Here is a 24091-nt window from a genome sequence, read left to right as displayed (position 1 = left end):
CCTTGCATTCCAGTATGGTGAACAGTAATAATGCTGCATGTCAATAATATACACAAAAATATGCTACACTAACAAAATACCAATAATGATGGCAGCTACCATTTATTAAATGTTTGCCATCTGCCAGACATTATGCCAGGTCCTTTGTACAGTTAATCCACAGACACTATTATCAGTGCATATTTTTCAGAGAAGGCCACTGGCATTTTACCTTTCTCCTGCCCTATCGCTAATGCAGGCAGACTTGGGGCTGAATCAGTGGAATCTGACTTCTTCCCAAAGCTATGACGGGAGCAAGAGGAAAGTGCCGCCTCGTAGAACTGTGCAGTCCCAAGTGAGAGCCTGTTTTCATCAAGGAAGTGAACCAGGACCTGTGCTTCCAAAGCCTTGCTTCAGCTGTAGACTGGGAAGGACATGGGATCCTGCCCCGATGAGAAAACAGGCAATTTGCCTTCTACTCATTGACAAACATCAGGTCATACTTTGTTCAAGAGCAAATTAAGAGATCAAACAAACAAACAAACAACCAAGCAGAAACAGACCTATAAGCACAGGGAACAAATTGGTAGTTGTCAGAGAGTGTGGGGGGATTGGGAAGCCCAGTCTTCCAGTCATGCAATGAATAAGTAACAAGGATAAAAGATACAACATCAGGGATATAGTCAATGAGACTGTAATAGCATCATGTGGTGACAGGTGGTAGCTTGTGAACATGGCGTAACATATACACTTGTTGAATCACTGTGTTGTATAACTGAAACTCACGCAGCATTGTGTGTCAACAATGCTGCAATTAAAAAAAAAAGAAGAAGAAGGGACACCTGCGTGGCTCAGTGGTTGAGCATCTTCCTTTGGCTCAGGTTGTGATCCCGGGGTCCTGGGATTGAGTCTGGCATCAGGCTCCCCGCAGGGCGCCTGCCTCTCCCTCTGCCTGTGTCTCTGCCTCTCTCTCTCTCTCTCTCTCTGTCATGAATAAATAAAAACTTTAAAAGAAAAGAAAAGCAATTGGGGCCTATGAAAAAAAGAGAGAAGAAAAAAAAGCAGATGTGAGATTGTAGACTTATAGGAAGAACAAACTACTGGGAGCCATCTGTTGCCAGATCAATGGAGGATTGTGGGCAAACTTTTTCTGCAGCCACCATCGGGTACAAGAAGATGTAGCCTTCAGGAAATATAAAATCATAAGAAGAAAAATAGATGCAAAGGCAACAGACCAAGATAAATAAAAGTAGCACTAAAAAAAAAAAGTAGCACTAAACTGATGATAAAGGGGGCACCTGGGTGGGTCAGTGGTTTAAGTGTCTGCCTTCAGATCAGGTCATGATTTCAGAGTCCTGGGATGGAGCCCTGCATTGGGATCCCTGCCCAACAGGGAGTCTGCTTCTCCCTCTCTCTTTGTCTGTTCATGCTTTCCCTCTTTCTTTCTTTTTCTCTCTCTCTTTCTCTCTCAAATAAATAAATAAATAAACAAACAAACAAAATCTTAAAAAAAAACCCACAATGTTAAAGGAAGAGTGCAAGGAAATCATAAAAAAAAGCAGGGGTGCCTTGGTGGCTCAGTCGGTTAAGCGACACTCGATTTTTCAACTCAAGTCATGATCTCAGGGTCCTGAGATTGAGCCCAGTGTTGGGCTCCACCCTCAGTGGGGAGTCTGGTTGAGGATTCTCTCTCTCTCCCTCTGTCCCTCTCCCCTGCTTGTGTGCATGTGCGTGCACTCTCTCTTTCCAAAATAAATAAATAAACCTTTTTAAAAATATAAATAAATAAATAAATAAAATCCTGGTGTCCAAATTAGGAGTGTCTGGCTGGCTTAGTCAGTAGAGCATGAGATTCTTGATCTTGGGGTTGTGAGTTCAAGCCCTACATTGGGGATAGAGATTGTCTAAAAATAAAGTCTTAAAAATAAAATAAAATAAAATTCTGATGTCCATATTAGACATTGTACTAGTTACATCAGAATGTCTTGGGGATACAAACCACATATCAATAGTTGTTAAATTCTCACGTGACTGTAATGTGCAGCCAAGTTTGGGCATGACGGCTCTAGAGACATCCTTGCCTATGTGCACTGGATGACATCTACTAGAATGTTCACTGCAGTGTTGTTTGTAATTGCAAGAATTCAGGAATTTCTCAGTGTCCAGGGACAGAATTGATATGATGTGGTGCATTCACACAATGAAATATTAAGGCACAGTAGAAACTAATTGCAGCCACATACGTCAACAAAGATGAATGTCACGGAGACATAATTTTAAGAAGGAAGCAGAAAAAATTCAGAGAAGAACATATGCAACTTGACTGCATTTACATAAGGGAAAAATTGCATTAACTAGACAATGAATTGTATACAGATTCATATATTTGTTGCAAGATTATGATAAACACAAACATCAGAACAGTGGTTACCAGTGGTGGGGTGGGAGGTCAGGGAGGAGGAAGCCTCGAAGAGACTGCTTATTGTTTGATTTCTTAACCTGATGATGGCAGTTTGTATAACTTATAAATATGTTAAAAATGTTATATAATTAAAAGTGTTATAAATATTACTCCATCTGCTTAATCTCATTAAATATTTTCATAGAATTTTTAAATTATAAAAGGTGAGTATTCATGTGTAGGGACCAATTTGAAAAATTCTTTCAGACTTCAGAGGAAAAGAACAAAGAAACCAGAAAGTGATAAAAAAAAAATCGTAGCCATAGAGGGCACTGAAAGGCCATAATTATACCTTTTTTGATTATAATGCAAAGAAAGTAGAAACTTTAAAAAAAATCTCACCACTCAAAAAGTTAATTTAAGTAAATTTAGATGAGCATAAAAACTTCTGGAACCAGAAACCACTAAATATTTCCTAAATCTGGGAGTGCCCGGGTGGCTCAGTTGGTTGGGTGTTTCAACTCAGGTCATGATCTCAGGGTCCTGGGATCGAGCCCTGCGTTGGGCTCCCTGTTAAGCGGGGATCTACTTCTTCTCCCTCTGCCTCCTCCCCCTGCTCATGTTCTGTCTCTCTCTCTCAAATAAATAAATATTTTTTAAAAAAGGAAATATTTCTAAGTCTGAAATGCAAACAAATGTTAAACAACATTAAAAATATTCGGTAAATAGGGACACCTGGGTGGCTCAGTGGGTTAAGCATCTGCCTTCAGCTCAGGGCATGATCCCAGAGTCCTGGGATCAAGCCCTGTGTTGGGCTCTCTGCTCCCTTGCCTCTCCCTCTCCATCTGCCCCTCCATCTGCCTCTTGCCCCGACCCATGTTCTTGCTTGCTTTCTCTCACTCAAATAAATACATAAATAAAATCTTTTTTTTTTTTTAAAGATTATCAGGTAAATATATTGGGTTAAACTGATTGAAGCTAACTCCTTGCTCATGGACTTGAATATCTCCTTAAGTAAATTCTTAGAAGTAGAATCATTGACACATATTAAAAATAATAATAATAATAATGGTGGGCAGCCCTGGTGGCTCAGCGGTTTAGTGCCGCCTTCAGCCCAGGGACTGATTCTGGAAACCCGGGATCGAGTCCCACGCCAGGCACCCCACAGGGAGCCTGCTTCTCCCTCTGCCTGTGTCTCTGCCTCTCTCTCTCTCTGTCATGAATAAATGAATAAAATCTTAAAAAAAAATAAAATAAAATGGTTGTTAAAAAGCATGAACCATCAGGGAAGATTCTGTAAACATCCATATAGAAAATTCTGTAAAACCATAATGTTAGAGCTTGCTTCAAAATGGTGAACTAAGAGATGACTTTTTTCTGCTTTTTTACTTTGTGTTTTCCTTTTCTGCACTTAATACATGTTACTTGCATAATAATAAGACGTAATTTTATAGGGTGTATAAGGTAGTTGTAACAAAGAGCATTCCTGGGTCTTTCCTGGAAAAGCTCTTGCCTGGTAAAAACAACCTGCTTGATACTGAGAGGTTAAGTTAAAAGACAGCTTGATGCCTAGCTAGATCCTCACAATCAGTAGACCTCATCATGGCAGCCAGCCTCTATCGACCCCCAGCATCTCTGCCTCCTGGGGTTCTCACCCTTAGGTCCCCCCCCACCAATGCTGTATGAAGATTGGTCTGACACTAACAGAATATGGAAGGAGATACTGTATGTCACTTCTGAGATTAAGTTATAAAAGACAGTTTCATAATGCAGCAAGAAATTAAAGCCTCTGGTCCACGGGCTTGTGATTGTGCCATATTAGGAGTGGCACCTCTGGCCCCACTCAAGCCTTCAGATGAAGCAACTCCAGCTGACATCCTAATTGAAACCATGTGAGACACCTTGAGCCAGAACCACCCGGTTAGACCACACTTGGGTTCCAGACCCTCAGAACCTATGTGAGATAGTAATCATTTTTTCTAAGTGTATTTATTTAAGTAAACTCTGCACTCAATGGGAGGCTCAAACTCAGGACCCTGAGATCAAGAGTCCAATGCTCTTCTGCCTGAATTAGCCAGGTGCCCCCAAATTTGTTGTTTTAAGCTGCTAAGTTTGGGGATAATTTGATCCATAGCAACAGATACCTAATATACCCTTTTAAACTGGGTCAGTAGCTCCAAGTACCAGGAAGAGAGAAGAGAAGCAGTGAGTGGACAAAAGAGAATGAAGTATGTCTTTGAGAAGGAGCAGAATTCTTTATGAAGTAATTATATCTTCAACTATTGCCCCTACCTCATGCAATATGGGGACTCTTGATCTGTGTTCTCAAATTGGTGGACTCCAAGGGAGGAACCCATGAGATAGAAGAGAGAATCTGGAATGGGAGCATGTAATCCCTTTTGTTTCTTGAGGTTATTAACTAGCAGTTGGCAACTCACCGGTGTATGCAGCTGTGGGGTAGCACACCTGGACACACAGAAGATGGTGCCTCATCCATGGCATTTCATACAAGAAAACCCATACTGGAAGGTCCCACCATGCTGGGTAAAGGTGGGCTGACCTGGGAATCAGCCCAGCTGACCAAGGAGGAAATCTCCTGCTGAGAGGTGGAGTGGCCAAGCATCTGAAAGCTTGACTACCTGCCTTTAAAGGTCCACCCAGCCTAGGACGTTGGATAGACACACTGTCAGGGTCACTGCCTCTATAGAGGATGGCATCACAGCTGAGTACTACCTGGGATCTCCACTAGTGCACAGCTACCACCGGACACTGAGGGATCCATCAAACAGAGAAGCCCAGCCTGGCAGAGAAAGGAGAGATCCTCCTTCACTTTCCACAAGGGGACCCTTGAAGCAGACACGAGGGACTGCAAGGACAAAGGGAAGGGGCCCCACTGGACAAAGCTGTCCTCTACTTCTCAAGCCCAGAGCAGGGGCTCTGAACTGGACTATCATAGAAAATACCAACCTGAATATGCCAGAATGTGTTCTCGAAATGAAACTATTTTAAACTGGAAGTAGCTGGACATAGCTGATATTTATAAGACTGGGCTAACTTCAGTTTTTCCACTGCTGAGCATGAATAGGGTTTTTCTTTTCTTTTCTTTCTTTCTTTCTTTCTTTCTTTCTTTCTTTCTTTCTTTCTTTCTTTCCTTCCTTCCTTCCTTCCTTCCTTCCTTCCTTCCTTCCTTCCTTCCTTCCTTCCTTCTTTCTTTCTTTCTTTCTTTCTTTCTTTCTTTCTTTCTTTCTTTCTTTCTTTTAGAAAAGGAAGTTAGTTTAAAAATAAAGCAAACCTCTTGTTGGCATAAGGCTAAGTGGAGATTGTTCAATTAAAGCTGTTAAATGAGCAGTGAGACCTGAGGCATGTATCCGACTGCCTCTCGAATATTAAGTCAGTCAAGTTCCCCATGTAGGCATGCTGCCCTCTTCCAAGACCTTCCACGATTATAAATGCAGATTTTAAAAAAATTGTTTAGTGTCTCTTGCCTCTTGTAAGTACCATTCATTTCTTCTTTGTCTCTAGACCAGCTGTCCAATGGAACTTTCCTTAATGGTGGAAATGTCCTGTCCGCCCTATCCAATATGGCGGCCACCAACCACACATGGCCACTGAACACTGGAAAAGTGGCTGGTGCCAACTGAGGGACTGACTTTCAAACTATATTTTAAATAATTTAAATGCAAGCAGCCACATGTGGTTAGTGCTACCACATTGGACAGCGAGGCACGAGATGGAGTCAGATGTATTTCTTTCTACTGAACTTTTGGAAATCTGGTTTCCTCCATTTGGGGTACATCTTTGTTAGTTCACTGTCTCGCACTTGATTCAAGCTTTCCACACCACCCACCAATTCTTCCTGATGTGTCCTCAGAACCAAATCAAGGAGAACATTTACAGTAATGTTCACATGGGGAAAATTTGAGCACAGACTGAATTCCGATAATATTAAGAAATTACTTAGGTCATTTCAAAGAGGGAATTTGGGGGGCTGAAGCCAAGAGCTCTTAACACTGTGACCAAATATTGAAATTCTCTATAGGATGTAATGGTCACTCAATAGTGCTGTGGTTTCCTGAGGAGATATGAGATAAAAAAGAAAAAGAAAAAGAAAGAGAGAAATTACTAAACTTGCATACTGGAGTCTTTACAGATAAAATAAAGTGCTGTCTGCAATTTGCTTTAGATAATGGAGTAGGGAGCGGACAGAGGAAACAAGATTGCTTGCTAATTGTTGAAGCCGTGTGATGGGTTCTTGAGCTTGCCTTGGATTAGTCTCTCTATTCTACATGTGTGTACTTTTTTTAATTAAAAAAAATTAAGATTGGGGGTTGGAGTAACTAGGTGATAGGCATTAAGGAGGGCACTTGATGTAACGAGCACTGGGTGTTATAAGCAACTGATCAATCACTGAATCTACCCCTGAAACTAGTAACACACTGTATGTTAACTAACTTGAATTTAAATAATTTTTTTAATTAAGAGTTTTAAACAAAATAGGAAAAATCTTGTCTTATGAAATCAAGTAGAAGGGGAAAAAGAGGGGCGCCTAGCTGGCTCAGTCAGTGGAACATATGACTCTTGATCTCAGGAACATGAGTTTGGGCCCCAAGTTGGCTGTGGAGCCTACTAAAAAACAAACTAACAAACCAAAAAACTATTTTAAAAAAAGAAGAAGAAGAAAAAGCAAACCACAAGGGGTATTCTGGGAGTGCTCAATTGGTTAAGCATCTGCCCAGTGTCCTGGGATCGAGTCCCACATCGGGCTCCCTACTTGGTGAGGAGGCTGCTTCTTCCTCTCCCTCTGCCCTCCCCCTGCTCATGCTCCCTCTCTCGCTCTCTGTCTCTCTCTCAAATAAAGAAATAAAATCTTTTTTTAAAAAGCCATAAAATGATAAACATACAATAAAATAAGGAATTTACATAAATGGAAGGAAATGCATAATATAATGTAGTGGTTAGGAGCCAGATGGCTGAGTTCAAATCCTGGCTAGAATACCAACCTGGTTTCGGGAATTTATTTGAGCTTTGCTCAACCTCTGTTGCCTTATCTGTGGAATGAGGCTCAGGCTGGAATGTACTTCTTAAAATTGTGGTGGAGATTAAAAGAGTCTATTTACAAAGTATTTGGCCAGCATCTGGCAGACAAGTCCCATCACTTGTATCTGGGAAATTGATGTATGAATGGCTGCTGTTGTACCCACCACCTTATCAAATTTTCAACAAAAGGGATGTCTTCCTTTCATATTCAAGGAGGAAAATGAAAAAATTAAAAAAATTTAAGAGAACAGGGGCATCTGGGTGGCTCAGTTGGTTAAGCGCCTGCCTTCGGGTCAGGTCATAATCTCAGGGTCCTGGGATCAAGGCCCACGTTGGGCTCCCTGCTCAGTGGGGAGTCTGCTTCTCCCTCTGCCTCTGCCCCTCCCCCTCTTATGCATGCTCTCTCTCAAATAAATAAATAAAATTTATTTTTTAAAGATTTAAAAGAATAGTTCCTTCCAACTCCTCTGTTCTGAGAAACTGTTAGCAAAGTAAGTTGATAATTTATCAGATGTTCTAAGCTTTAGCAAAAGAATTCCAGCTTATGTCTGGGTGAGTGGAATTCCCCGTGAAAACCGTGTTTTGTGACCTTTGTGATATGTGTTAGGAAAGCATCCTCTGTAAGCTTCCTCTGGCCTGGGGGTGGGTGGGTGGGTGTGGAGTGGGGGTCTTGTGTCTGTGGTTCTCCTTGTCAGCCCTGACCCCAAAATGCTCCAACTGATGGACATATCTTCTTTGCAGGAGATGCTACACACTTTTCTCTTTCTATCAGGCTTGCATCTTTTTTTAAAAAAATATTTTATTTATTTTAGGAGAGAGACAGCATGTAAGGGAGGGGCAGAGGGACAGGGAGAGAGAAAATCTCAAGTGGACTCCACACTTGGAGCCCATTGTAGGGCTTGATCCCATGACCCTGAGATCATGAACTGAACTGAAACCCAGAATCGGACATTCAACCAACTGCACCACCCAGACACCCTAGGTTTGGGTCTTTTAAGCAACATACACCCTTCCACTGGCACAGCTTTGTTATGAATCGCCTCCAAGTGACAGTAATGCTTATGATATTATATTTTGCTTCTTTCAGGAACATGAAAATCTTGCCTTATCCATTCTCTAAACCCTTTGCATTGGGAGATAGGGATATAAGGCCATAAAGTCCAGCCTTTTCTATTTTTGCCCAATAATAATGACACTGTCTTTATCACCTTCTTTTGGACCGTTTTACAAAGGCTGTCTTCCACTTTCTCTTCAACCATCAGTGGTAGTAAGTCAACCGAAACTACACTAAACCAGAGGGGGAGAGGGGAATATTGACATGCATAATTGAAAAGTCCAAGGGTAGGGTTAGCTTCAGGTATGGCTAACTCTAGCTACTGTGATGTTTTCAGGAGTTTCTCTCTCTCTGTCATCAGGCTCACCTTTCTGCTATGTGCAGCTTCATTCTTGGTCTCATTAAACAAGGTGGCATTCAGCAGCTCGAAACAGATAATTGACCATCTTAGCTGCTTGACTAGAGAAAGAAAGCGTACCTCCTTCCCAATTATTTAAGCAAATTGCCAGCAACAACTCTCATTGGTCCAGATAGTGTCATGTGGCTACCTCTGAAACAGTCATTGAGATTTTGGTAGACATTTTTTTGGTGCCAAAGGATGAGATCGACCCTCTTTGGCCACATAGACTATGAGTTGAGGATGGATGGTCTCTCCCCAAAGATAAAGAAGCTTCTTGAAGGAAGATGGCAAATGGATGCTAAGCAGACAGAAACAACAGCTGTCCAATCTGTGTCCCATAGCAATCTTTTCTTCAGTGCCCTCTGATAGCATTGAGAAATCTCCTACCAAGCACATTCTTCCCTAACTTTGTGGCACCCTGTCCTTTGCCAGTAGCTTCATATTCCACTGTGTTGGCCTCTTGCCAGGAAAAGAAAATTCTCTTCAACACCATCAACATCGCCAGCTATTCACTCCCAATATCCCTTCCTCTCTCTTCCAAAGTCACAGGCATCCACTGAATGAAAGATGGAACACCAAGATACCTGGGTGGCTCAGAGGTTGAGTGTCTGCCTTTGGCCCAGGTCATGGTCCTGGGGTCCTGGGATCGAGTCCTGCATCAGGCCCTCTGCAGGGAGCCTGCTTCTCCCTCTGCCTGTGTCTCTGCCTCTCTCTGGATCTCTCATTAATAAGTGGATGAAATTTTTAAAAAGAAGAGAAGAGAAAAAGAAAGGAAAGATGAAACACTATTTGTATCCCCAACCCTTCAGAGTCCGTCTCAGAGCTGTAAAACTTCCAGAGACATAGTTCAGACTTCTTTTAACCACACCATTTATCTACACATGGATCAGAAGAAGCAGGTAATGGCTGGAGATCTTGTGTAAATATCCCATCACACCCTCTATTTGCGCTCCAGAAACACATGTCCCTCCAGCGTGCCGCACTTGGTCTCAGTAGGGAATATCTCCTTATTCTAAGAATACACAAGTGTCTGCCCCCTCCACCCAGCCATGCCTGCTTCTCTCAATATGCTGGCATGATGCTGAGGACATGCCACATATTCAATGATGTATACCCTGCTTCCATTCTTGCCCTACCCAACTGTTGTCAAAACACCCAAAACGAGAGGTGCCTGAGTGGCTCAGTTGGTTTAGGATCTGACTCTTGGCTTCAGTTCAGGTCATGATCTCAGGGTGGTAAGATCAAGCCCTGCATCGAGCTCTATGATCAGCAGGGAGTCTGCTGGAGATTCTTTCCCTTTGCCACCTCCTCACACGCACACTCTTTCTTAAATAAATAAATAAATCTTAAAAAACAAAAACCAACGCACCAAAGAAACAAAAAAACCTCACTAAGTTAAAGATGGAATCAGGAAAGAGGCACGGGAACTTTACTCGTATTTTTCAAGCTAGGTGGTAGGGTATGTAAGTGCTTATTGTATTCCTGGCTAGTCTTCTGAAATATTTCATAAGTTAAATAAACTTTAAAATTTGCAGGGTGCGAGTCAAGCTGACACACCAAAAAGCTAATCCCGTCACGTCACTCCCCGCTTGGCTCCCCAAAGCCCACAAGATGACAATAGCTCCTTACCTGGCACACGAATTCCTTTCTTATTAAAGCTTGAATGTTTGTGTCCCCACCCCCTCAAAAAAATTTTTATGTTGAACTCTGATGAGAATTGTTTTTTTTAAAGTTTTATTTATTTATTTATTTTATTTATTAATGAGAAACAGAGAGAGAGGCAGAGACACAGGCAGAGGGAGAAGCAGGCTCCCCACAGGGAGTCCAATGTGGGGCTCAATCCCAGGACCCCAGGATCAGGCCTTGAGCTGAAGGCAGATGCTCAACCACTGAGCCACCCAGTCATTCCACTCTGATCAGAGTTAAATTAGGTCATACAAGTGGATCCTGTGTGATGGCATTAGTGTCCCTATGAGAAGAGGAAGGGAACCTAAGCTCTCTTCTCCTGCCGTGCAAGGACACAGTGAGAAGGTAGCTTTGATTATAGCATCCCACCCCCACCCCACTGCCAGCCATAGCTTCAGATATCTTGAACCACCCCTAGTTCCCTGAATGGGCCATATTTTCTCTCAACTGGATGTTTCAGAGTCTCTTCTCTCCTTTTCCTCACATCGCTAACTCCTGTTTCCTCATTGCATTTAGTAGAGTAGACTAATGAAGAGGCCCCAGAATACAGCAGATTAAAATATATACATTTCTTTTTGCTAGAGTAGTAAGTTCTGAGATGAGCTGTACAGGTGAGTGGACCACTCAGCTCCTCATGGTCATTCAGGGACCCAGGTTCCTTCCAGTCATTGCTCACCCTGCCTCCAGACCCTCAGAGTCCCCCTGCATGATTGAAGCTGGGTCACTTCCTCATGCAGATTCCACCTGCAGGAAGAAGGCACACAGGGATGCTTTGTGGTCCAGACCTAGAAGTGGTCCAGGTCATCTCCATGCATTCTATTGGTGATAACTAGTCATGTGATCACAACAAACTGCTGGGGATGCTGGGGAATGTAGTTTCTACTTGAGCAGCCATGCGTCTGCCTATAGTTCTCCCATAATGGAAGAAGGAATTTTGACAAGCGATGGAGTTCAGACTTGGATTCCTGATGACACTTCTCTGCCTCGACCTCCCTGTCTAAGTCAGATGTCCCTCTTGCAAACACTTCGTGCATTACCTAGATGTTTCAGTAGCTGCTCACCTTACCTTCACTGGTCTGTCTCCCCACCTTCCCTACTAGATTGTGTGCAGGTTCTGTGAGGCTCTGTAAGCTCAATGACCTGCACTTTCTTCTGCATTTTGGATACTTTTTGAGTAAAATTATGGAGGGCCCAGGACAAAACACAAACGTAGAGCCTCTGGTTCAAAAGCAACTAAGAATTTTCAGATGATAGAAGAACCTTAAACCAAGCGTGGCGTCCTTTTTTGATGCAGATCCCTGCTCACTTGCACAAGTCATGTGCCCATGATGCCAGCCCTGAAAGTATGAGCCAGTAAATTAATTGCATTGAACAGCCTGCATCATCCTCCACGAGAGAAGCCACTTATCTGCTGTGTGATTGCGGGCGGTGGGTGGAGATGAGTCAAATCATGCTTGTGAATTTCTGGGAATTCCATCTTTGTTGTCCCCACAGGCTAAACTTAATAGTGACCATGTCCATGGTGAGGGCATTACCCCACGTTCCATTGCCTTGACCTTTGGAGGGTGGGGACACAGCTGCTACTGGGCTGCCAGTGCCCCAACAACCAAGATGTAGAACATCCTGCCTTTCCCTCACCTGCGAGGTCTCCTTCAGTGTGTCACCACTGCAGAAGCAGTCATCGTGACAATTTACTACCAGCCTCAGACATCCCTTGGGTTGCTGGGGAGACTCTAGAGTCATTGCCAAGCAGTTCTCCAGCATCTGCCCAAATCCCTCCAGTGACAGAGAACTTCCTGCCTCCCCAGGCGCAGCTCCGTCTGTTTCTGACAGCTCTGTGGATGGAGATCTTCCTAGAGTTGAGCCCAAATCTCCTTCCTCGTGACTCCCACCCCACCCCCACCCCACTGGCTCAGAGCCACACAGGAATTATAATGTTTCCGCCGTGCCCTTCAGGTGCCTGGAGGGTTCTGATGTTAACTTGAAGGCAGAGGTTGCCAATGAGCAGCACAGAGATGGAATAAAAACACAAATGTATTGTGTTTGTTCTTTTTTTTTTTTCTTTTTTATTTTTTTGGTTGGTTGCCAATGCTGAAAAATCTGGAAAGGGTTCATACAAAATGTAGAACTGAAACCTCTAAAACTTGAAAGCTCTGGTAATACAGGGCTCATCATCCTACAATCCTACTTGCACTAAAAGATACTATAAGACTAGATATGGGGTGAGTAGTTCTGCTCTCTGTCACAGCCTGCTGCTTTGGCTACTTGATAACCATGCATGGACACTGAACTAAGGGTCAGAGCCCTTATTTTGAAAGTATGTTAATGTGCTCCTCCTCCACCATAGGAATAACCAAGGAGTTATAAACCCAAGTATTTAAATCGGTTCCAGGAAAAGTTATTTGAAGAAGTATGATTCCTTTTTTTTTTTTCTTTTTTCTTTTCTTTTTTTCCTCCCTGCTCATAATGCAGAGGTGTTGGCTGGTGTTCCAGCAACTATCTTGTGATAGTGAGGCAATCCTGAGGATGGGGGCCACATATAAGAATGTTGAAAGCAACAAATAGCAAGACGCTGGTTCATTAATGATGATAGAATGGCCACATCAGCTGTATCTACCTCCAAACTTCCTTTACCTAAAATAAATAATTAAAAGCACAAAACATATCTTATAGAAGCCACTCTTAAGTAGTTGTTCTTAGCGAGTACAGGCCATTCCTATCTGGTATATAAGGTTTTTTTTTCAGTCATTGCCTTTACTTAAATTAAGCTTTCATTATGGGAAACTCTCAACACACACAAACATAAGTGGACTAATATCCACATGCAAAAGAATCAACGGAGACCTCCTACCTCACAACATACCCTAAAATTAACTCAAAATAGATCATACACCTGCATACACAAGCTAAAACTACAAAAACCCTTAGAAGAAACCTTAAGAGTAAATCTTCACGAAACTGGCTTAGGCAATGATTTCTTAGATGTCACACACAAAAGAAGCATAAGCCACAGAAGAAAAAATAAATGAGATTTCATCAACATTTAAAATATCAGTCCTTCAAACAACACTCCAGAGAGTGAAAAGGCAACCCGCAAAAAGGGGGGTAAATATTTGCAAATCATTTTCCTGATAAGGGCCTTGGACCCAGAATATAGAAAGAAGTGTCACAACTCAATTAAAAATATCTTTAAAACCCCCATTTAAAAATGTACAAAGGACTCGAATAGACATCTCCCCCAAAGAAGATAGAGAAATGGCCAATGAGCACATGAAAAGATGCTCAACATCATTAGCCATCAGGGAAATGCAAATCCCAACCACAATAAGATACCACTTCACACCCACTAGGATGGCTAGGATCAGAAATAACAAGAGTTGGCAAGGATGTGGAGAAGTTGGAACCCTTGTGCATCGCTGGTGGGAATGTAAAATGGCGCAGCTGCTGTGGAAACCAGTTTGGCAGGTCCTCAAAAAGCTATACATAGAATTACCATATGATCCAGCAATTCCACTCCTAGGTAATATATCCAAAAGCATTGAAAGCAGGGACTCAAACAGATAACTTCTCCACCAGTGTTCATGGCAGCTCTGTTCAGAGATCGGGATCAGAAAGGTAAAAACAACCCAAGTGTCCATCAACGGATGAATGGACAAACAAAATGTGACCTAGCAGTACAATGGAATGTCATTCAACAATAAGAATGACTCACTGATATCAACCCCAACGTGGATGAACTCAGCGAACATTATGCAAAGTGAAAGAAGCCAGTCACGAAAGATCACATGCTGTATAATTCCCTTTATGTGAAATGTCCAGAATAGGCAAATCTGTGTGGACAGAACAGATATTACTGGCTGCTGGGGATTGGCCAGAGCAGAGAAAGGAGGTGACTGCTTTCGGGGACAGGTTTTCTTTGGGGATTTAAAAGCAGTCTAAATTTGGATGGTGGTGGTGGTCACTCAACTCTGTCAATAGACTAAGATGCATTGGACTGTATACTTTAAATGGGTGAATTGGATGATATGTAAATGATATCTAAATAAATCAGCTTTTAGGGGCGGCTGGCTGGCTCAGTAGGTAACACATGCAACTCTGGATCTGGGGGTTGTGAATTCGAGACCCACATTGGGTGTAGAGATTACTTAAAAAATAAAACTTTTAAAAAAATCTGTTTTTAAAAAAATAGACTGTTTTTTAAAAACCCTCTCATTTATCTGCTCTAATTTCGACCATTATTAACTTGAGGTCAGTTTCTTTTCATCTATACTCCCATGTGCTCTCCCCTCCTCATATTATTTTGAAGCAGATCCCAGGCACCATTTTTTTTTTCAAACATTTTACTTATTTATTCCTAAGAGACACACAGGGAGAGGCAGAGACACAGGCAGAGAGAGAAGCAGGCTCCCTGCGGGGAACCTGATGTGGGACTCCATCCCAGGACTTCAGGATCACGCCCTGAGCTGAAGGCAGATGCTCAACCACTGAGGGGACTCAGGTGTCCCCTCCAGGCACCTTTAATACAGAATTTAAAATAGAATTCGTGGTGCGGCAGTTGACAGCCTGGTCCTGGCTGTGAGACACCCACACTGGGTTCTCCAGCCTCCTTGGACATGTTGTGGCATGATACCTTGGAGTAAATCTCTCTCTGCTTAAATTTTTCCCTAAGAACCTCAACTATTGTGTTCACAGCTGACATGGACCTTTAGTGACAAGACTTCTGATGGAGCTGTGGATATCTGAAAAGCAGTGTTAGAGACTCTCCCATCCTTAATGATGGAAACCCAGAACCTTCCTGGAGGCCGTATATAAATTTAAACCTGTTCCAGATGAAGATGGATTATAGGAGGAGGCATGCCTTCCCAGGGGAGACATCCCCCCACCCCCGCAATGGTAATAAGCCAATAAGGTTGACCATAGCTCTCTACTATCTTGGATTCTGACTCTGATTCCCTAAGGAGAAATGCTTCCTTTCCCAAAAGTTCCTGGGTGGAAACACCATTCCCCTGCCCTGGGGAGTTGGCTCTTGTCATATCTTCTACAACCTGGACCCTCCCACCAGCTCCTCCGTGTACTAGGAGTATACTTGGTAGACTCTGGTTAACTTCTCCACTCAACCAGGTTTCTCATATAAAATAGGATCCGTGGTCTTTACAGAGTCTTGAGCTCAGATCCCCCAAGGGCTTGTGTTCAATTCCTCATTCTGACTCCTGTTCACTGCATGACAGTTAGCAGCATACTTGACCTTTCTGAATCTCTGTGGCTTCATCTGTGAAATGGGTAATAATTCCTGTTATTCCTGTGATAATTCCTATCATGTAGATTCACTTATGTGGGGTGAGAGGTAGCTACCTTTGTAAGGCACCTGCCCCAATGCCTGGCCTGGAATAGCCATGGGACAACTGCCTGCCACCCTTTATTAGTAAATGTGAAATGTAAATTAGTAATCTTCTCAATCAGAGAAGCTTAGGCTTTTAAAATTGGTGTTGTTTTGATTTTAAGGAATGGACTCATTTCCCTTTCTTTCTTCTTCTTCTTCTTCTTCTTCTCCTTCTCCTTCTCCTTCTCCTTCTCCTTCTCCTTCTCCTTCTCCTTCTCCTTCTCCTTCTCCTTCTCCTTCTCCTTCTCCTTCTTCTTCTTCTTCTTCTTCTTCTTCTTCTTCTTCTTCTTCTTCTTTTTTTAAGATTTTATTTGTTTATTCATGAGAGACACAGAGAGAGGCAGAGACACAGGCAAAGGGAGAAGCAGGCTCCCTGTGGGGAGCTTGATGCGGGACTTGATCCCAGGACCTCAGGATCACGACCTAAGCCAAAGGCAGATGCTCAACCGCTGTGCCCCCCAGGTGCCCTTCATTTCCCTTTCTAAATGTATTACTTTTATATAATAATAACAATAATAAATATTTATTGTTTGCTCTTTAGCAGACACTATATAGGGAACAGAGGGCTTCTAGCATCTCATCTTCTCAGCCTTACTGTGGGTTAAGTATCATTTTAGAGAAGAGAAAACTCAGGTTTGAGGTCAATATACTCACCTGAGGTCCCCCAACTGACAAATGGCTGGGCTGGGATGCTAAGCCCACCTGCCTGGTTCCAGAACCTTTCCTGTGCTGCTTCTCCATCTGCTCTGAGCTCGGCCGCTAAACTGCCCCCTTCAAGGGCCCTTCCAAAAGAGTGTCCCTGCTCCCCCTCTTCAAGCTGTGGACTCACCAGGGGCTAGGCACAATCTTTATCAGGAAGATAGGCTTCCTGGCTCAGGGGGACATTACAAAGCTGTAAAATTGTCCCACTGTCCTGATTTATCTCTGCAGCCTGGGCTGCTTGAGCACAGAGGCTTTCAGGGTTCTGGGGCATCCTTCCTTACTTGATGCCACACCTTGCTGCATTCTGGCTCCCATGGCTGCCTGATTCTGCAGCCCCCTCCTGCGATGCCTTGATGACAGGTCCCCAGGCGCTGGCCAGATGGTCCAGCATCCACCCTCCCTCGACCACCCACGTCCTGACCTGTCTGTTCCCTGATTTTAGCTTGACCACTGCAGGAGGCTGTTCTGTTCCCAAAGATCCTGCCTTCCAGTGCCCGCCTAGGTTGTCCTACGGAAGACAGTGCTGCAAAGGTGATGGGAGGTCATTCCTGAGAGTAGGTCACGAAAGGCTGCAACTTCTCTCCTGCTCACATAGTAACTCTCCCTTCCTCCCTCCCGCCCTTTGTCTCTCCCTGTCCCTCTCTGAGGAAGCAAGCTCCCCTGCTGCAAGCAGCCCCGTGGAAAGGTCCGTGAAACAAGGGACCACATGGCGGGGGGCCTCCCAATAGCAACCACCCAGAAACTGAGGTCCTTGGCCCAACAGCCTATAAAGAACGGACTCCTGCCAGGGATCAGTGATGAGCTTGGAAACCATCCTTCCCCACCTGAGGCTCAGATGGCTTCAGCCCTGGCCATCGTCATGGTTGAAGCCTGTCGGAGGCTCTGAGCCCCGGGCACCGGGATTCCTCACCCGCAGAACCTGAAAGATAATGTATGTCTTGAGTGGCTAAGTTTCAGAGTAATCGTCATGGAGCAACAGGTGCCTGATACAGCCACGACCTTGTGTGCACCTTCATCTGCGCTGAAGCTGCCGTCCCCAGGTGAGACGGCTGTCCTCCCAGGAAAGATTTAGTGGCCTTGCTGATAGGGGCTTTAGCTCGCAGCCAGGGACCATTGTACTGCTGGTCAGCGGCAGATGGGCTTGTTCTCTCAGGAAGCACATTCTCAACCGGGGCGATTTTCCGAGGAAGCCAGAATTGGCTCCTGGAAGGTGGAAGACTCCCCCCTTTTTATGTCTAAAGTGCAGATGTATGTTCAATATGTAAAGATATACACAATGTTGGGCACCTGGGTAGCTCAGGGGTTGGGCATCTGTCTGCCTTCAGCTCAGGGCATGACACAGGGGTCCCAGGATCGAGTCCCAGATGGGGCTCCCCGCAAGGAGCCTGCTTCTCCCTCTGCCTGTGTCTCTGCCTCTGTGTGTCTCTCATGAATAAATAAATAAAATATTTTTAAAAGAGATATATAATGTCTGTGATATTAATATTTCATGGGTGGAGGAGGGGCAGTAATGGGAAAAGGCTAAAAAAACCCCTGATTTTGGATAACAGCTCGGGCTGCCTCGTGAGGGAGGGGCAGGATGGAGAAGCATTTAGAAACCAGGACGGGAGATTAGGGAGGACCCAGAAGCCCAGAAGTTGGGGTCCTGCCCTTCCTTGTTGGAGGAGGTGTTCTTGGCACCTGCACGTCCTCTGTTGGGGAACTTAGAGCTCTGTTTTTAGGTTCCTTTTTCCATAGAGGGCACGGACTGAGCAGGCACAGTGCCTGGCACATGACAGGCAGTCAAAGGAAAGCCATTATCTGCAGGTGTGCCAGGGGGTTGCTTGTCTTCTCCAGATTGTTTTGGGAAAGAGCTTCTGCTTCCTGGCCGGGGGTCATGTGAGTCAGATCCCATGTTACACCCAGAAGCTTCAATCACCCTGCTCCTTGCACCAGGCTAGATTCTCTCCCTGGGGCCCCAGGGGCTCCAGGGCTTGTTGTCCCACTGTGAGTTGGTCTCGGCTTCAGGTAAAAGGATGAGTGATTAGCAAGATGTCAGAGGTGAGCTGAGCATCCCCTTAGGTTCTAATGTGGGGTCTCAGTCTCCTCCAACACTAAGAACGATGGCTGGCACACAGTAGGTGCCCAATAGATGCGACTTTCATCAAGTAACAGGTTCCATTACCATGGGTATTGAGCCCATGACTTCCCATCACCTTTGCAGTGCTCTCTTCCTTAGGACAACCTGGACGGGCACCAGGAGGCAGGATCTTTGGGAACCGCTTTGGAAACGGCCTCCTGCAGTGGTCAAGCTAAAATCAGAGAACAGACAGGTCAGACCGTGGGTGGTCGAGGGAGGGTGGATGCTGGACCATCAGGCCAGCGCCTGGGGACCTGTCATCATGGGAATGCCAGAGACCAAGAGATCCAGTTCATCTCTTACCCCCAAAGTCTCCCTTTTCCCTTGAGTCGTTTCTCATGTTGGCTTCCAGGAATACTGGATATATCTTTCCCCAGGCCACCTCCCAGCAAGAGATGTCCATGGCCCAGATCTGGCCAACGAGATATAAAAGGAAATCTGTGAGAGGTGTCTGAGAAATGTTTCCTTCTTGGTAAGAGAGATGTTTGAAAAGATTCCCTCATTTGGTGCTCTGGTGTAAAGATGAGGTGCCTGGAGCTGGAGCAGCCACGTTGCCACCATGAGGGAAGAGCCACATGGACTGCAGAGACTGGGACTCCAGTACCTTGATATTAGTGATCACTGACACACTGGTCCTATCCTGAAACCTGTCTACCTCTTGCCTTCTCATTAACTAAATAACTCAATTCTTTTCATTTTAAAGTGACTATAGGTCTCTATGCTACTTACAACCAAAAGTATCATAAGTGTCTTAAAAGTAGCTTGAGTAACATCATAAACAAAAGAATCCTTATGGGGCCTCCTAGCTGGCTAAGTCAGTAGAGCATGAGGTTTTTTGTCTCGGGGTCCTGAGTTCAAGCTTCAGGTTTGGTGCAGAGCTTACTTACAAACAGAAACAAAGGAAGAAAGAATTCCTTTTTTATTTTTTAAGATTTTATGTATTTATTTATAAGAGACACAGAGGCAGAGACACAGGCAGAAGGAGAAGCAGGCTCCCTGTGGGGAGCCTGACACGGGACTCGATCCCAGGACCCCGGGATCATGCCCTGAGCTGAAAGCAGATGCCTAACTGCTGAGCCACCCAGATGTCCCGGAAGAAAGAATTCTTGCAAAATAACAAATTCCTATTTCAAAGGTGAAGAAGCTGGAAGAAATGTGGTAGGAGTTTTGAGGATTCATTACCTATTTTATTTTTAAAGACTTTATTTATTTATGCATGAGAGAGAGAGAGAGGCAGAGACACAGGCAGAGGGAGAATCAGCTCCATGCAGGGAGCCTGACGTGGGGCTCGATCCCAGGATGCCCTGGACCACACCCTGGGCTGAAGGTGGCACTAAACCGCTGAGCCATTGGGGCTGCCTTCATTACCTATTTTAATCCTCATAAAAACTCTGTGGGGCAGGTTTTAGCTCTACTTTCAGAATTTATTTTATTTTATTTTATTTTATTTATTTTATTTTATTTTATTTTATTTTATTTTATTTTATTTATTTTAGAGAGAGTGCACCAGCAGGGGGGAGGAGCAGAGGGAGAAGGAGAAGCCGACACCCCACTGAGCAGGGTGCCGACATGGGGCTCGATCCCAGGACCCCAGGATCATGACCTGAGCCCAAGGCAGACACTTAACCAACTGAGCCCCCCAGGCGCCCCACTATTTTCAGACTTCTTTGCAAGTTTAGAAGGTTAAAGGACATTTTCCACACAATTAAATGGGGGAGGTGGGACTTGAACCCAGGTCTCTCAAATCTAGATACGGCTTTCTTCCCGATGTCCTTCAGTGCCACTGCTCCGGCACCAGGATCTTCCTGGACACATCTGACGATGTCGAGTCAGTAAAAATGCGGTCACCCTAATTCAGGTCATGTCAACCTGAGCATAATTACGCTCATCGCTTAGAAAGTGTGTTTACGAACAAAATACTAGCCCCGATGAAAAAGTGGCGACAGCTGGATGAAATTCACAGTCCTGAGACCCGCGTGCCAACCTATATTTCTGTCTGCAGGCTCTTGGAGAATTTATATTCCCGATCCACACTTCAATTGGTAATTGCCCGGCATCTGTTCTTTTTAAGTCTTTATTATTTTTTATTCTCGCCCAGATGTTGAGTGGAGCGGCCGCGGTTGCGGGATTGCAGCGAGAGGTCCAGCTGCTGGATTTGGGAAGGGTCCACGTTTTGTTTCTTTTCAGCTCTTCAGCTTGAATTTATGATGAGGTTTTGATGAATGGTACCCTTCTCCCAGCCCGGCTCTCTTTGCATGTGTCTGTGTCTGCAATATCTTTGGTCTAATTATGCGGATGCATCTCTTGGTTGAAAATTTATGTGATGCCTCTTGCCAGGAACCAGGAGCCAGGACCAGGGATTTGTGGTCTAAGCAGCCTTGACTCTACTCTCTGTGGTATATCCAAAGTGAAGTTGGGGAGCCCAGGAAGCTTGGTAATTTAGGGCTCCAGCAGGTTGAGAGTTTGGGCAAGTGTCAGCCCTGCAGTGAATTGCAGACACACCATGGGAATCAAGGATTTGCCGGGGGGGGGGGGGGGGGGTGGGGGGGGGGAGGCGGGAGGGGATGCCAATCAGAATTAGGGACAGAGAAAGGAGGTAGGGATAGGACAGACGGGACAGGGAAGATGGGGTGGATGGGTGGGTATTTAGTATGTTCACCTAGATAGGACCTTATCTGCTGGTACCATCCAATAAACTTGGTTAATTCACTCATTTCTTGGCTTTCCAGGTAGATTTTAAGTTCCTTCAAGTCATGAGCTAGTCTAGTGAGCTCTTGCTGTGTAACAAACCACCCCAGGATTCACATTATCACTCAGTTTCTGGTACCCAGGAGTTGAAGAACGACCCAGCTGGGCAGGTCTGGCCTGGGGTCTTGTGCAGCTGCAATAAAACAGTGACTGGTGGGGCCCCTGGCTGGCTCAGTGAGTGGAGCTGGTAACTCTTGATCTCAGGGTTGTGACTTCAAGCCCCACATGGGGTGTAGAGATGATTGAAAAATAAAACCTTAAGAAAAAAAATACACAAAAATACAAAACAGTAATGGAACACTGAGGGCTGAGGGTCTCTCCACCAAGGGGGCTTTGGCCTTCCTCAGAACACAGGGGGCTCAGGGCAGGTGCACCTCTCATCTCTGAAAACAGGCGAAGCGACTTCTCCAGAGTGAGGGGGCCGGTGTTACCGTTCGTTATGACCTTTCTGCCGTCCTTCATGGGTCAGAAGAACGGGTACAAAAACACGCCTGGTTTCAAGAGAAGGGGCAGCAGACCACTTCCCGATGAAAGGAGCGTCAGGGCTGTGTTGTCACGAGAGCTCCGGGTGAGAGAGGTTCAGGCGGCCACGCTGGAACAGGTGCCTACACAATGCCAGCCTGTTTTGTTTCTGTTTCTTGACTACTTTTTTAAGATTGTGTTTATTTATTTGAGAAAGATGAGAGAGAGAGAGAGAGAGAGAGAGAGAGAGAAAGTGCGCGCAGAGGGAGAGGCAGAGGGAGAAGCAGGCTCTTCGCTGAGCAGGAAGCCAGATGCAGGGCTGGATCCCAGGACCCTGAGATCGCGACCTGAGCCAAAACCGAGAGTCAGACAGTGCCTGTCACTGAGCTGCTGTTGGCACAAGTGTTCAGGGGATGTCGACTGCTCGGCACAATCCGATGCTACCCACGCCAGCCTCTGGGTAAGGCACAGGACACCATAGTGGCGCCCCTGCCTGCCTCGTGGGTCCTACCATCTACTCAAAAGGACCCAGCAGTGATGGAGTAATCGGAGAGACCCAGTGGGCTGAGCTGTAGGAGCGGAAGCAAACCGTGGGGTTAGGATGGGAGTATGTAGCCGGGCGGAGGGTCGTCGGCGTGGAGGGGTGTGTGGGGCCCGCGGCGGCTACCCTGGGGCCTCTGCTTGAGGAGCCTGTGCCAGGGGGAGGCACTAAGAAAGGGAGGGAGGCTTGGGAGGAGGTGGATGGAGGGCTCCTTGACGTGCCTCGTGAGGATGTCACCGTCTTGCTGTCCTGCGAGAGCATGTCATTCAGGGGGATGGGGCAGAGGGTTGACCCAGAAAGTAGAAGCCACTGGAGGGAGTTAAGGGACCGATTATTAGAGACAAATGGAAGTGTGTGTGTGGGGGGGAAGGCCAGGAGGTCGCTCTAGGAAATGAGCCAGTGTGGGGGTCTTGCCCTGGTTCCCAGCAGCCTCAATCCCACTGTGGGTGAGCTCTGGAAGGTATCTCGGGAGTGAAGGGTGTTGCTGCGGGTGAGCCCAGGCTCTGGGCTCAGCCTATCCCAGAACTACACTTGCAAGGGATTCACGGACGTGATGGGCCAGGTGGGTGCCCCCTTGCTGGGGGCTCCCATATGTGGGACCACACATGGCCAGGGCCGGCTCTGGGAGCCACGAGGGAGACTCCTAAGGTGCATAATTTTTTTTTTTAGATTTTATTTATTTATTCATGAGAGACCCAGAGAGAGAGGCAGAGACACAGGCAGAGGGGGAAGCAGGCTCCATGCGGGGAGCCCGATGCGGGGCTCGATCCCAGGACCCCGGGATCACACCCTGAGCTGAAGGCAGATGCTCAATCACTGAGTCCCCCCAGGTGCCCCCAGAATTTAAGGAAGCACCCCCAAGCCGCACGACCATAAGAGTGATGCCTCTTGAAAGCTTGTGCCTCGAACCCCCAGCCCTGTGTCACATAGATGTGCCAACTGCCTCCTGATCGAGGGAGGCACCCCCAGTGAAGTTCTCAGAGCCATGTCTGAGCTGAGAAAGAGCTAGCCAGGAGGAGGGAAGATGTCAGCTAAGAGAATAAAGGGAATAGTATGTAGAAAACCCCAGAGAAAGAGAGAGAGAGAGGGAGCCTGGCTCATTAGCAGGACTGAGTGATGGGTAACTGATCCTCAGTCCCCGGGGCCCCGGCATGGGCTTGTGCCTCCTAAATGTGGGCTCTGCAGAGCTGGTATTCTTTAGGGTCCTGCTCAGGGACCTCCTGGGAGTTGCAGGAACATGAGCTGCCCACAAAGATTTGGGGGCAGGGAGGGTTTAACTCCTCCATGGAAAAGTTGAGGGAAATTCATCAGCTCACACTTATAGCTTGATGGAACTGCAACCAGGAATCCTCTTCCCTAGGTGGGAGCAGAGATCAGGAGACGTGGAGGAGGGAAGATGCTTTTGTACATCCTTGCGGGATGGGGGTGGGGGTTCATTCTCTGTGCTACAAACCACCCCCAGTCTCCTGGGCTAACGCCAGCCTGGTCCGATCCACCTCCTGCATGGATTATAACAGCCTCCTGCTTCGGCCTCCAGCCCTATGGTCTACACAGCAGCCAGAATGCTAGGCAAACCTAAACA

The 24091-nt window shown here is 45.6% G+C and overlaps 1 long non-coding RNA gene and 1 other non-coding gene across 2 annotated transcripts in view; both read left to right on the top strand.

The window, feature by feature from the left end:
* The window catches only part of LOC112647633 (uncharacterized), a 30143-nt gene that overhangs the window by 2203 nt on the left and 3849 nt on the right, over positions 1-24091 (top strand). Inside the window, exon 2 of the long non-coding RNA XR_003128391.3 lies at positions 15250-15450. This is a non-coding gene — a long non-coding RNA (uncharacterized LOC112647633). The remainder of the gene's footprint in view (positions 1-15249; positions 15451-24091) is intronic.
* On the top strand, positions 6340-6468 carry LOC112647681 (small nucleolar RNA SNORA25). The gene has a single exon (XR_003128427.1). It is a non-coding gene; the product is annotated as a small nucleolar RNA SNORA25 (small nucleolar RNA).

The sequence above is a fragment of the Canis lupus genome, chromosome 5 (genome assembly GCF_003254725.2).
Source record: "Canis lupus dingo isolate Sandy chromosome 5, ASM325472v2, whole genome shotgun sequence".
Taxonomy (NCBI): domain Eukaryota; kingdom Metazoa; phylum Chordata; class Mammalia; order Carnivora; family Canidae; genus Canis; species Canis lupus.
This window is presented reverse-complemented; position numbering and strand designations above follow the sequence as displayed.